Below are 14396 nucleotides of genomic sequence, written 5' to 3' on the forward strand. Positions count from 1 at the left end.
CAGGAAGATCCTACATGCCACGGAGCAACTAAGCCCGTGCACCACAGCTACTGAGCCTGCGTGCTGCAACTACTGAAGCCCATGCGCCTAGAGCCTGTGCTTTGCAACAAGAGAAGCCACCACAATGAGAAGCCCATGAACCACAAAGAAGAGTAGCCCCCACTCGCCGCAACTAGAGAAAGCCCTTGCGCAGCAGTGAAGACCCAATGCAGCCAAAAAAACCTTCCAACAAACAAAAATTCAGAACCAGGTGGCTTCACAGGCAAATTCTAGCAAACATTTAGACAAGAGCGAACACCCATCCTTCTCAAACTGTTCCAAAAAATTACAAAGGGAGGAACACTCCCAAGCTCAGTCTATGAGGCCACCATCACCCTGATACCAAAACCAGACAACGATATCACAAAAAAAGAAAATTACAGACCAATATCACTGATGGACATAGAAGCAAAAATCCTCAACAAAATACTAGCAAACAATCCAACAACACATTAAAAGGGTCATACATCATGATCAAGTGGGATTTATCCCAGGGATGCAAGGATTCTTCAGTATATGCAAATCAATCCTTGTGATACACCATGTTAACAAATTGAAGAATAAAAACCATACGATCATCTCAATAGATGCAGAAAAAGGCTTTGACAAAATTCAACACCCATTTATTATTAAAAAAAAAACTCTGCAGAAAGTGGGCATAGAGGGAACCTACCTCAACGTAATAAAGGCCATATACAACAAACTCACAGCAAACATCATTCTCAATGGTGAAAAACTGAAAGCATTTCCTCTAAGATCGGAACAAGACAAGGATGTCCGCTCTTGCCACTATTATTCAGCATAGTTTTGGAAGTTCTAGCCATGGCAATTAGAGAAGAAAAAGAAATAGAAGGAATCCAAATTGGAAAAGAAGAAGTAAAACTGTCACTGCTTGCAGATGACATGATACTATACATAGAAAATTCTAAAGATGCCACCAGAAAACTACTAGAGCTAATCAGTGAATTTGGTAAAGCTGGAGGATGTAAGATTAATACACAGAAATCTCTTGCATTCCTATACACTAACAATGAAAAATCAGAAAGAGAAATTAAGGAAACAGTCCCATTTACCATTGCAACAAAAAGAATAAAATACCTAGGAATAAACCTACCTAAGGAGGCAAAAGACCTGTACTCAGAAAACTATAAGATACTGATGAAAGAAATCAAAGATGACACAAACAGATAGAGAGATATACCATGTTCTTGGATTGGAAGAATCAATATTGTATGGGACTTCCCAGGTGGTCCAGTGGATAAGACTCCACGCTCCCAATGCAGGGGGGCCAGGTTCGATCCCTGGTGAGGGAACTAGATCCCACATGCATGCTGCAACTAAGAGTTTGCATGCCACAACTATGGAGCCCTCCTGCCGCAACTAAGGAGCCCACCTGCCACAACTAAAGAGCCCACATGCTGCAACTAAGGAGCCAATGAGCTGCAACTAAGGAGCCCACCTACTGCAACTAAGACCTGGTGCAACCAAATAAATAAATAAATAAATATTAAAAAAAAAAAAAGAATCAGCATTGTGAAAATGACTATACTACCCAAAGCAATCTACAGATTCAATGCAATCTCTAGCATATTACCAATGGCATTTTTCACAGAATTAGAACAAAAAATTTTATGATTTGCATGGAAACACAAAAGACCCCAAGTGGTCAAAGCAATTTCTTTTTTTTTTTTTTTTGGCTGCGTTGGGTCTTTGTTGCTGTGCGTGGGCTTTCTCTAGTTGCGGCGAGTTGGGGCCTAGTCTTCGTTGCAGTGCACAGGCTTCTCATTGCGGTGGCTTCTCTTGTGTGGAGCACAGGCTCTAGGCATGCGGGCTTCAGTAGTTGTGGCTCGTGGGCTCTAGAGTGCAGGTTCAGTAGTTGTGGCACATGGGCTTAGATGCTCTGCGGCATGTGGGATCTTCCTGGACCAGGGCTTGAACCCGTGTCCCTTGCACTGGCAGGTGAATTCTCATCCACTGCGCCACCAGGGAAGTCCAGCATTCACGCACTCTGAGAGTTAAGAGCTTTCATACTTTAGAGTCTCAATTTCATCAATTCCTGCTTGCAGAGAGCAGAACACCTCAGGTTCAGGAGGGTCAGGAAATTCCTTCTGAGTTAAATTTTATGTAACTCTTTATTTTAGAATGCAAATCTCATCCTAACAGGCTTACTGGGGCCACGTCACACAGAAGGAAAGTATGGTTTCCCCAAAATGGCCCTAGTGTCATCTGGGCTAGTTTAGTTTAGACACAAATACCCTTTGCCTTTGGCTAGAAACTCCCAGTATGGGAATACTTTACTCCAAGGGCTTCGCTGTTTTGTGAAAGTGGGTTTTAATATAGATAAAGTGATAATAGTAAACCCCAATACTGTGCCACATTCTGCATTGTTTATCTTAGTTTCCCTTTTCTCATTTAGAGGAATCCTGGGGAGCAACTTACCAAAGGATCCCTCAGAGCCCCATCGATGCTTATTATTTCAGTAATCAAATTGTTTGACTTCCCCCAATGGAAAGGCAGTCTGGACTAATAGGTGGAGGTCTCTTAAACGATGGGTTCAGCAGGGGGCATTGCTTTTTTCAGTACCCCACTCGTGTACAGCAAAGGCAGACACTTCAGGGCACAGTATTCCTGAGTGAAGAATCTCTAGGTTCTAGCTTGAAATGTGTTCGTGGAGGTCCCCTTGGCCCTTGGAACTATTGTAACTTCAGGGCCGTAAGTTGGTTGGCTTTTTGAATTTCAGCTTGCTCCAAGGTTTTTTCAAAATGCTTAGCTAGGGCTATTAATCCAGCAAGAAAGTGGCTTCCCAGCACAGCTTGTGTCTCTTTATTAGGCTACTTAGTTCAGCCAGAGGTTGCTAATGAATAAGGAAGTGAAGGTGTTTTCTGAGCCTTCATTTAATAAAGAAAGCCCGAAATTTCACAGAGTTTCCAATTTTGTCTTATGATCTGAGACTGCTTTATTCTTTTTGTGTTGTTTGCAAGATTGACTGATAGACCAGTCAGTCTTCTGAGGAAATACCTTATCAATACTTTCAAATAGGCACTTCCCTGGTGGCTCAGTGGTTAAGAATCCGCCTGCCAATGCAGTGGACACAGGTTCGAGCCCTGGTCCGGAAAGATCCCACATGCCGTGGAGCAACAAAGCCTGTGTGCCACAACTACTGAGCCTGCGCTCTAGATCCCGTGAGCCACAACTACTGAGCCTGCACGCCTAGAGCCCATGCTCTGCAATGTGAGACGCCACCGCAATGAGAGGCCTGCGCACCTCAACAAAGAGTAGCCCCTGCTGCCGCCACAACTAGAGAAAGCCTGCACGCAGCAGCAAAGAGCCAACGCAGCCATAAATAAATTAATTAATTAAAAAATTTTTTTTCACGTAGGTCTTGGGCTATTTTTCTAGAGCCTTTTGGGCCATCCCTGGCAGAGCAGTTTGCATGTGGGTCTTTAATATCACTCTTGGGGGCTTCCCACTGGGCTTCAGTCATTTATTTTTGGGCATTGCTAGGTCCTAACGTCATAGGAATAAACTGGCAGCGATCTGGGAGCCCATATCGTAGGCTGCAATTAGAATTCTAAATTCCTCATAAATCTTTTGAGGATTCTCTTGAGGATTTGGAGAATCTTTTATGATGGCCCTAATTCAGCCTTTGACCATGAGAAAAGATGGCTACATTTAGTATTCAAGGCTCAGCAGAGGGCCTCACTTTAAAAGGCAATTGAGTGGGACTTCCCTGGTAGAGCAGCGGTGAAGACTCCACACTCCCAAGGCAGGGGGCCTGGGTTTGATCCCTGGTCAGGGAACTAGATCCCACATGCATGCCACAACTAAGAGTTCACATGCCTCAACTAAGGAGCCCATGAGCCGCAACTAAGGAGCCCATGAGTCGCAACTAAGGAGCCCACCTGCTGCAACTAAGTAGCCCGCCTGCCTCAACAAAGACCCAGCACAACCAATAAATAAATAAATTTTTAAAATAAAATAAAAGGTGTAAAGGGATTGGTAGGTTCAGAAAATTTAGGGAGGGGAGGTTTAAGGGAAGGAGCAGTTGGAGTCAAGTTAGTCAGTGTGCACTTCTTAGAGTTTTTTAGATTGACTGTCAATTTGTTGCTTAAACTTTTCATTTGTGTTTTGTAAAGAATCTTTTAAAGAAGCAATTTTCGATTCATTGTGTTTCTAAGATGCTTCAGCATACCAGTAAAAAAAAAAATGCACCCCATTGTTTTGGGGAGATTTGGGACCCTTTTTTTCTCTAGAGCACCTTGTAAAGATATGCTTGTCTAGGTTAAAAGTTCCCTATTGTGACCACTGCAATTTAAGGTTATCTTTGGTAAGTTTAACCCACTGGTTCAGAAAAACACAGATTCTGGGCCCATAATTTTATACATATAGTTAGCCAGGGTCCCAGACAGAGGAGTCCCAGATTTTTTGGACTCAGGGAACCAATTTTTCTCTTTTTTTCCCCCTTATTACCTGAGGCCTCACACTGGACCTGTTGCAGGAAGGGAGACACCTTCCAGGGCCCGAGAGTGGGCTCTTGTCTAACACTTGGAAATGAATTGTCCAAGGAGACACACGTGCTGACAAAGCAGGAGACTTTATTGGGAAGCGGTACCCGGGTGGAGAGCAGGAGGGTTAGGGAATCCAGGAGGACTGCTTTGCCACGTGGCTTGCAGTCTCGGGTTTTATGGGAATGGGGTTAGTTTCCGGGTTGTCTCTGGCCAATCATTCTGACTCAGGGTCCTTCCTGGTGGTACGTGCATCACTCAGCCAAGATGGATTCCAGTGAGAAGGATTCTGGGAGGTTGGAAGGAGAAATGGACTGGCATCTCCTCTCTCATTTTGACCTTTCCTGAATTCTTCCAGTTGGTGGTAGCTTGTTAGTTCTGTGTTCCTTACCAGGACCTCCTGTTTAAAATAACTCATGCAAGTGGTTACTATGTTGCCTGGTCAGGGCGGGCAGTTTCAGTCAGTATTTCCCCTAACAGACCCAGTCCAGCTTAAGTCAGACCTAATCTGACCCTGGACCCAGTCCAGTTTCTTTTCTTTTTTTTTTTTTTTTTACATCTTTATTGGGGTATAATTGCTTTACAATGGTGTGTTAGTTTCTGCTTTATAACAAAGTGAATCAGTTATACATATACATATGTTCCCATCCCAGTCCAGTTTCTTTTAAGTCAGCTGGCCCCCCAGACCCAGTCTAGAGAAAGAAATACTTGAATAAATTCAGGGAACTCTTTCAAACACAAAACCTGCAAACCTCAGACATGAAAGGAACTTACCCCCCTTTCAGATGTAGCAAGAAAGCAGTGAGCTCAATGGGCTCAGCAGGTACCTCTGCCTGGTTGCTTGTTGCTTCTGAGGGCCGTTTGGCATCTCTTTTGGATCCCACTTCTGACACCAGAACCGTTAAAAGATGAACTGAGGCCTACTAAATTTTTAGGGAATTTATTTGAGCAAAAATCAATTCAAATAAAGCAGTGCCAAACTGGACGTGGTTAGAAGTGCTCTGTTGATGGGAGCTGAAGAAAACTTTTATATGGAAAAACTGGAAGCAAAGTAAGGAAAGTATTGATTGGCTATAGCTTAAATCCTAGTTGGCTCTTTGTGGTTGTTTGTCTTTAGGTTTTGCTTTCATAACCTTGAGATATTCGCAGGCTTAGATTTTGGTTTGCTTCCATAGGTGATGTAGCATTAGAGCCCCCTCAGGCTAATGGCCTCCTTGCTTAATTAATTTCACACCATCATCTCTCCTGCACCACTGCATCAGCCTCCTCCTCTATCTCCCTGCCCCAGTCTTGTCCCCTGCAATCCATTCTACACACAGCACTAGAATGATCTTTCTAAAGAAAATCTGGTGCAGTACCTCCCTTGCTTAAAGCCCTCTGGCTTCTCATTGCCCTCAGAATCAGAATCCGTTCCTTCACAGCCCAGCTTACCCCTTATCCTCATCTCTAACTGCTAGCACTCCAGGACGCCTCAAGGAGGAGGCTGTACACATACAGCACCTGGAATGCATTTCTCCCTCTGCTCCTGGTTCAATTGTCCTCATACTTTAGGTTTCCTGTAGGCATTTCAAGGACCTATGGTGGTCTGCTGCAAAACCCAGTCAGGAAAACACAAGAATGTAATTACCTTCTTATCTGTATGTCAGAATAATGTACTGAAATGTTAATTTGTCTTCTGTTCTCACTGCAGTGGAAGAATTAGCAGGTCATTGATTTGAAAGCCTGGGTTCACAGAAGCAAAGCAGCTGGATTGTTCCAGAGGGGAAGGATCTCAGCAATTGAAGGTAATCCTGGCGGGATTCCAGGGGAGGCAGGGAAGAGATACCTGTGGACATCTCCTAGGTCTTGAGAGCAATAGAGAGGGTCTCTGTGGACAGGAAAAGGCTCACCTGAGAAAGCCAGGGTAAAGGAAAGATCTGAAGGCAGAGCAGGAGTGCGTCAGGGGAGTGAAGGTGGGGAACATCATTCTAGGCATTCCAGCATGTGCAAAGTCCTGTGGTGGAAGGAAACAGACTCATATAAAGAGGAAAGTGGCATGGATGAGATATGGCTTGAGGCAGGGCCAAGCATGAAGGGTTTTAAAGGCTTTGTTAAGGATTTTTGTCTTTTTTCTAAGAGTAAGAGGAGGTAACCGAAGGGTGTTTAAACATTGTGGGGGATGTTGACATTATCAGATTTATATTTTGAAAAGATAACTGTGGAAAGATATTGCAGGGGAACAAAGAGTAGAGGCTTTGTTGGAGATGGATAGAAAGCCTTTGAACTGGACCAGGAGAGAAAAGAGGAGCTGCTAGGAATACGACAGTGGACGTGGAAATGTAGAATGCAGGCAGATTCCAGAGTCACTGAGGAAGTTCAACAGAAATGGGGGAGGGACAGTGGGAGGAGAGGGAGGCTCCAGTGATGACGGTGAAGTTTTGATTTGCATGAAAGGAAAGGTGATGGTGTTAATTATTGAGCTGTGGGACGTTGGGAGAAAAGCAGGCTGAGGGGAGGGAGCAGATGAGCTGGGGAGCATGTGGCTGCAAGTACCAGAAGGCATAGGCTAAACTATAAGAGGCTGTTTATTGTTTACAGATGAAGCCTGGAGGTTGGAGTTTCCAGAGTTTTCTCAGACTCTTTCCACTCTACAGCCCCGTCATTTTTTGCATGCTGGCTTTTTACTCCTGTGTTTGTTGTCTCCTGACAGACATAGCTCCATATATCATGTGCTCACACCAGCGTTCCAAGTAAAAAGTAGGGTGCAGGGGCACAAGGTCCTTCCCTTCAGGGGCTCTGTCTTTTTATCTGGGAAGCAAAATCCTCTCCAGAAACTCCCCAGCAAATTTCCCCTTGCCTCTCATGGGCCGGAACTGGCTGCATGACCATACCTGGACACAGAGGAAGCTCGGAAGATCTGTATCAGTGACAAAGATTCTTCCTTGGCAAACTCCAGTCAGGCTGCTTTGAACTCTATTCTCATCTGTGCCCTGACTTTTGGGCTTCTGTATTCATCTCTGCATCATTCAGTTTTAGCAAGACTCTGTTAGGTCGGTTTAGCCACAATCCCGCCCTCACCCCTGAGGTTTCCATTTAGTAAATTTCCATCCACTGACCCCCACCCTGCTCCTTGACTATAAATCCCCACTTTTCCTTATTGTGTTCGAAGTTGATCCAGATCTCCCTCCCCGAATACAAACCCTCATTGTAGTAGCCCCTTGAATAAAGTCTACCTGACCATCGTCAACAATTGTCATGAATAATTTTCTCTTTAACACCAGTCATTTGGCAAAAAAGAAAAGGATTATCATTGGTAGTTTAGAGTAATCATAATGTATCCCCCGGGGCTGAGGGCAGAGCCTATATTCCTAAAATCAAGGGAGTGCTATCTGCTTCCTGTACCAAATGGGGATCTCTCAGCAGGGATAAAGGAGATGGGGAAGGGCTAATGGGTTGCAATGAACTGGGTGTGCACAGAGAGTATCAAGGTCAACTGTCATTTGTGCAGTCCACGTCCATGCTTCTTTCTGGAAACAGCACCTCCGTTTTTCCTTTTGGAATTGTGCTTCTCACACTTACACCAAGTGGTCTGGGTGTGGCTGATCTCATCCCCCACGTTGTGGGACTGGTGCGTGGCCCAGCTAATGTTGCCAGATAAAGTACAGGATGCCTACTTGGGACATAGGGATCTTCACATTTTATTCATTATTTATCTGAAATTCAAATGAAACTGAATGTCTCGTATTTTTATTCATTAAATCTGGCAACTCCAGATCCAGGCCTACCAATAGGACACAGACATTGGTTTGGAAAAGGCCATGAGTCCTAAGCCAGGCGGATGAGAACCCCCTTCAAACATTCGATGGAGCGCTCAGGAAAGAGGCTTTCTTATTTCACTGGGTTGCAAATCTAGCAGAACATAACTTCAGCTGCAGGAGTCAGCCTAAGACCTAGACCTGGCTCATCCAAAGATTCCTTCTCCAAATTACAAGGACTGGTTCATAGCAAGGCACAAAACCCAAGCAAAGTCAGCAAGACTCAAGCCTGGAGCTGATGATGGAATTATTGGTAAAACAGAATCTCTGTCTGTCTGCTGGAGTCACTGAGCTGGAAGCATGTAAGCCTGTTGGTGCTGGTGACCATCTCACCCTAATGTGAGGAGGGTAAGCCTAGAAGTTAAGTCAGCAGAGGGAATTCCCTGCCAGTCCCGTGGTTAGGACTCCACGCTTTCACTGCCGAGGGCCTGGGTTTAATCCCTGGCGGGGGAACCAAGATCCCACAAAGTAAGTCGGCAGAGAAAAAAGCAGAAGCAAGAGATGGAAAAACAGATGCTGCGTCTTGTCAATATCATTGAGCCTCTAATATCAATCAGCCAGGCCTGAAGTCATCCTACCCCTGGACTTTTCAGTTAACTAAACCAATAATTTTGCTTTACGGCTTAAACCAGTTTGACTTGGAGTTCTGCCCCTTGCCACCAAGGGAATACTGATTAGGGAAAGATCCCTGGTTCAGTTTTGGACATGTTGAGTTTGAGATGCCTCTGATGTCAAGTAGGCTGTTGCATGTGTGAATCTGAGCTAGAGGTTTAAATTATTAAGCCTCCTTTGTATAGTTGGTGATTGAATTTCCCACGCCTAGAACCCAGCCTGGCATGAGGTAGGCATTCAATGAATATTTGATGAATACGTGAAAGAATGAATATAACAGTCTGATAAATTCTTAGTAGCCCTTCAGAACCAGAAGTGCTGATCAGTCCAGGTAGATGGGATAAATAAAATGAATACAGCTGAAGAAAATGTTAGTGAACTGGAAGACCAAATTGAATAACTTTCCCAGTCGGAAGTTTCAAAAATAATTAGAAAATATAAAAGAAATAATACGAGTTACAGAGTATTAAAGTAGAAGTAAAAATATCCAGATATAAGACTTCAGAAAGAGAAACGAAGTTGGAGAGGAGAAAATATTTGAAGAAATAATGAAAGTAAATTATACAGAATTTAAGAAAAGATCAAAAAACTTCTGTTTCCAACCAGGATATAGAGGTTTTCAGCAGACCAATGCTCCCACTGCAGAAGTTAGAAGAAAAACAAAAAAATTGCAAGAATCATCTTTTTAAAGTCAGCAGAGAGCTCTGACTGAATGAGATGAACTAAAATTCCAAAGAGAGAAGAGCCTTCTTCCCTGAATAAGCTGAGGATCACTGGTCAAATATTTTTCTCTGGAGGCATTTGCCAATTCTGGACACAAAGGCTTAGCTCAGGCAAAGGAACATGACTGGGAGAAAGAGAAACCAGCCAAGATTTTGGTGGTCCTGAGGAGCTGGAGGCTCCTGGAAGCCCCTGAAAGCTGGAGGGAGCAAAATCTTCTGCAGTCGCGTGGTGTTTAGGAGCCAAAGTCCAATTACAGAAAGAGGGCCTGCCTGAAACAAAGGGGCTTTTGAAGATATGTGGGGCGGGAGGTGGGAGAGTTAAACTCAAAACCTCCGAAACACAGAATAAAACCTCCCACAGCCCACAGGCTGAGACAGAGAATGTTTAGGCTCTCATTCAAAAGCCCAGAAGGCTCATGCCTGAGAAATGAGGATGAAACAAAGGTAGATAGAGTATTCATAAAACTGGAACTTATCCCCAATCCAGCTCAGTCCCTAACTTGACGTGATCAAGTTCTCAGCGCAGGAGCCCAAAGAGTAAACGTAGAACATCCTCTGGTGAAAGATTAAAGTCATCCGGATAAAAGATAATGGTCGGGCTTCCCTGGTGGCGCAGTGGTTGAGAGTCCGCCTGCCGATGCAGGGGACACGGGTTCGTGCCCCGGTCCGGGAAGATCCCACATGCCGCGGAGCGGCTGGGCCCGTGAGCCATGGCCGCTGAGCCTGCACGTCCGGAGCCTGTGCTCCGCAACGGGAGAGGCCACAACAGTGAGAGGCCAGCGTACAGCAAAAAAAAGGTGAACAAACTGAAAACTCAGCAACTCTTCTTGATGTGTAAGAGAAGTGAGGTCACAAGTGACAGAAGGTCACAGAGAGCCAGGGACCTGTGACAGTGAGATTCACGGAAGTGAGGGCAGCAAACTGCCACGCCCCAAATTGGAGAGACAGACAGGCAAATATGGAGAATCAGATCTACCCAAGCAGAAGCCCACAAGATGAAACGTCCATGGGCACCAGTGCTGGGTAGGGAAACCCGAATTATAGTTGATGAATTGCTTGCAGCTCAGAGTGGACACTCCGAGTTAAAATCTCTAGGGGGACCCTGTCATAGGAGGATCCACTTATGGGAGATTTACCTCCAAGGGCTCCACCTGGTTCTCACAGTGAATAGCAGAGAAAAAGCCCTTATGCTCTGGCAAGGGGAGGGGAAAGGAACCATTCTGAAATATGCCAAATATTCTGTTCTTAACAAGGCTCGCCTTCAGGAGAAAATGTTGGACCAGAGCCTAACCTGCTGGGGTTTTATCAGAACCTAATTGACCTTGAGGAAGGGAAGTACCCAACTCCAGACAATTCTAGCCATCCTGTCCCACCCTAGAGGGGTGAAACAACGAAGAAACACGTGTGAAGTTCACAGTCCAGAGGCACAGGCTCACTAAAAGAGTGAGACCTAATCATGGGACTGTAGAATGCTTCCCCCCCCCCACTTTATCACCACATTACTGAAGGCTGATTTACAGCAGTTCCTTTTACCTAGTACATTATGCCTGTCTATCAAGAAAAAATGACAAGACATGCTAAAAGGAAAAAACAAAACCAAAACAAACAAAGAAACCCCATTACAGTTTGAAGAGACAGAGCAAGCATCAGAACCACTTGGCAGGGATGTTGGAAAGATCAGACCAGGAATTTGAAACAACTATGATTAATATGCTAATATGATGTCCAAAAGGGCTCTAAAGGATAAAGTAGACAGCATGCAAGAACAGATGGGCAGGGCTTCCCTGGTGGCGCAGTGGTTGAGAGTCCGCCTGCCGACGCAGGGGACGTGGGTTCGTGCCCCAGTCCGGGAAGATCCCACATGCCGCGGAGCGGCTAGGCCTGTGAGCCATGGCCGCTGAGCCTGCGCGTCCGGAGCCTGTGCTCCGCAGCGGGAGAGGCCACAGCAGTGAGAGGCCCGCGTACCGCAAAAAAAAAAAAAAAAAAGGTAAGCGGATTGAGAAAGATATTCCATGTTAACACTAATTAAAAGAAAGTAGTAGTAGCTATATTAATTTTAGACAAAGCAGGGATAAAGAGGGGCATTACATAATGATAACATAATATTGTACATTAACAACATTTCAATTTTTAAAAATTAACACAAAACGAATCAAAGACAAGTGTAAGACCTAAAACTATAAAACTCTTAGAGGAAAATATAGGGCAAAATTTTCATGACATGGCATTTGGCATGATTTCTTGGATATATCCAAAGTCACAGGCAACAAAAGAAAAAAAAAGACAAATTGGACTTTACAAAAATTAAACATTTTGTGCACCAAAAGCCAATATCAACAGAGTAAAAAGGCAACCCACAGAATGGGAGAAAACATTTGCACATCATATATCTGATAAGGGATTAATATTCAGACTATAATAGAGAACTCCTAAATCTCAACAACAAAAAAACTAAACAACCCAATTCAAAAATGGGCAAAGGACTTGAATAGACATTTCTCCAAAAAAGATATACAAATGGCCAAAAAACACATGAAAAAAATGTTCATTGTCATTGCTAAGTAGGTAAATGCAAATCAAAACCACAATAAGATACCACTTCACATCCACTAGAATGACTATAATCATAAATACAGAAAACAGCCAAGTGTTGGCTGGGATGCAAAGAAATTAAAACCGTTCTGCATTGCTGGTGGGGGTATAAAATGGTGCAGCCACTGTGGAAAACACTTTGGCAATTCCTCAGTAAGTTAAACACAGAAGTACCATATGGTTCCACTCCTAGGCATATACTCAAAAGTGAAAACAGGTGTTCAAAGGAAAACTCGTACATGAATGTTCATAGCAGTATTATCCACAATAGCCAAAAGGTGGAAACAACCCAAATGTCCATCGCTGATGAACGGGTAAATAAAATGTGGTATGTCCATACAGTGGAATATTATTCAGCCTCAAAAAGAAATGAAGTACTGATACAAGTTGCAACATAGATGAACCTTGAAAACATTATGCTAAGAAGCCAGATACGAAAGGCCACATACTGTCTAATGATTCTATTTATTTGAAATATTCAGAATAGGCAAATGCAGAAAATAGAGCAGGGATGGCCAGAGGCTGGGGCGAGGAGAATTGGGATTTCCTTTTGGAGTGATGAAAATATTCTGGAACTAGATAGTGGTAATGGTTTCATACATGGTGAACATACCAAATACCACCGAGTTATACACTTTAAAGTGGTTAGAAGGTCCCTGCTGGAGTGCCCCTGTGCCCCTGACCCAGCTTCCGGGAGCTTGGCAGACACAGATGAGAGACATCACGAGAGCTTCATGGTTGTGCTTCTGGGGACTTGTTCCCAAGAGAGCAGAGCCCTTGAGGAAGAGTAGGAGAAGCAGGAGAAGGAGGAAGAGGAGGAAGAAGGAGAAGGAGCAAAAGAAGGAGAAGAAAAATCCAAACAAAAGGCCAAGCCGCCAAGGACCGCTTGAAGAAAAGGATGCCACGACGGCCGCGAGCTAATTCCCCTCAAGGATTTTATCACGCCTGTGAAGTTCCCGGGGAAGGTGAGACACCGGCCTGCGGTGCAGCTCCCCTTGGAGGAGAGCGAGCAGAGAGCTCTGCTTCTGAAGAAGTGGTCGCTCTACAATATGGAATTGGAGAAGGACGCTGTCAGGTCCATGCTTGAGGCCCGGCAGGGAGTCTGCAGGAGCTGCGGCTCACATCCCCGGAACGCCACGAGGCAGCCACCGAGCGGGACCGCAGTCTATTCCCCTTTGAGAGACAGGGGTAGAGTACACGCCGCCGATCTCCAACTACCAGCCCCCGGAAGGCAGGTACCACGACATCACCAAGGTGTACACACAGGTGGAGTTCAAGAGTTAGAGCTGCAGGCAGCTGTCCACAGAACACACTGGCCCTGAGAGCCGGAATGACCAGGGCTCAATGCTTGACTTGGGCCATTTGGACATCTCAGAACATATTGATCTATTATAAGGGAGTCATTCTGATTGCACAGGAGGAGCAAGAAAAGTCTAGTACATTGGAAGCGTGGTAAGATGCGTGCAGTTTTTGTTGTTTTTTAATGGAGGTATAGTTGATGTACCATATTGCGTGGGTTGCAGGTGTACAGTATAGTGATTCACAATTTTTAGAGGTTGTGCACCATTTATAGTTATTGTAGAATATTGGCCGTGTTCCCTGTCTTGTACAGTATATCCTGTGGCTTTCTTTTTCTCTTTTTTCTTCTTTTGGCCGCACCACGTGAGTTGTGGGGTCTTAGGTCCCCGTCCAGGAATTGAACCCGAGCCCTCGGTAGTGAAAGAGCTACATCCTAACTACTGAACTGCCAGGGAATTCCCTTCATCTATTTTTTTAAATTGAAGTATAGTTGATTTACAATGTTGTCTTAGTTTCTGGTGTACAGCAAAGTGATTCAGTTATATACGTATATTATATACACACACACACACACACACACACATATATACATATTCTTTTTCAGATTCTTTTCCATTATAGTTTATTACAAGATATCGAATATAGTTCCCTGTGCTATACAGTGGAACCTTGTTTTCTAATCTCTTTTATATATAGTAGTGTGTATCTGCTAATCCCAAACTAATTTACCCCTCCTGTCCCCTTTCCCCTTTAGTAACCAAGACATGAAAGCAACCTAAGTGTCCACCGACAGATGAATGGATAAAGAAAATGTGAGATATATATATATATAT

The 14396-nt window shown here is 44.3% G+C and overlaps 1 pseudogene across 1 annotated transcript; it reads left to right on the forward strand.

Annotated features, from left to right (window-relative positions):
- The first annotated feature begins 12975 nt into the window (after positions 1-12975).
- Positions 12976-13548, forward strand: LOC309826161 (large ribosomal subunit protein mL40-like; annotated as a pseudogene). Its single transcript has one exon. The product of its transcript is annotated as a large ribosomal subunit protein mL40-like (transcript).
- Positions 13549-14396: the final 848 nt, after the last annotated feature.

The sequence above is a fragment of the Grampus griseus genome (assembly GCF_964374135.1).
Source record: "Grampus griseus genome assembly, chromosome: 8".
Taxonomy (NCBI): Eukaryota; Metazoa; Chordata; class Mammalia; order Artiodactyla; family Delphinidae; genus Grampus; species Grampus griseus.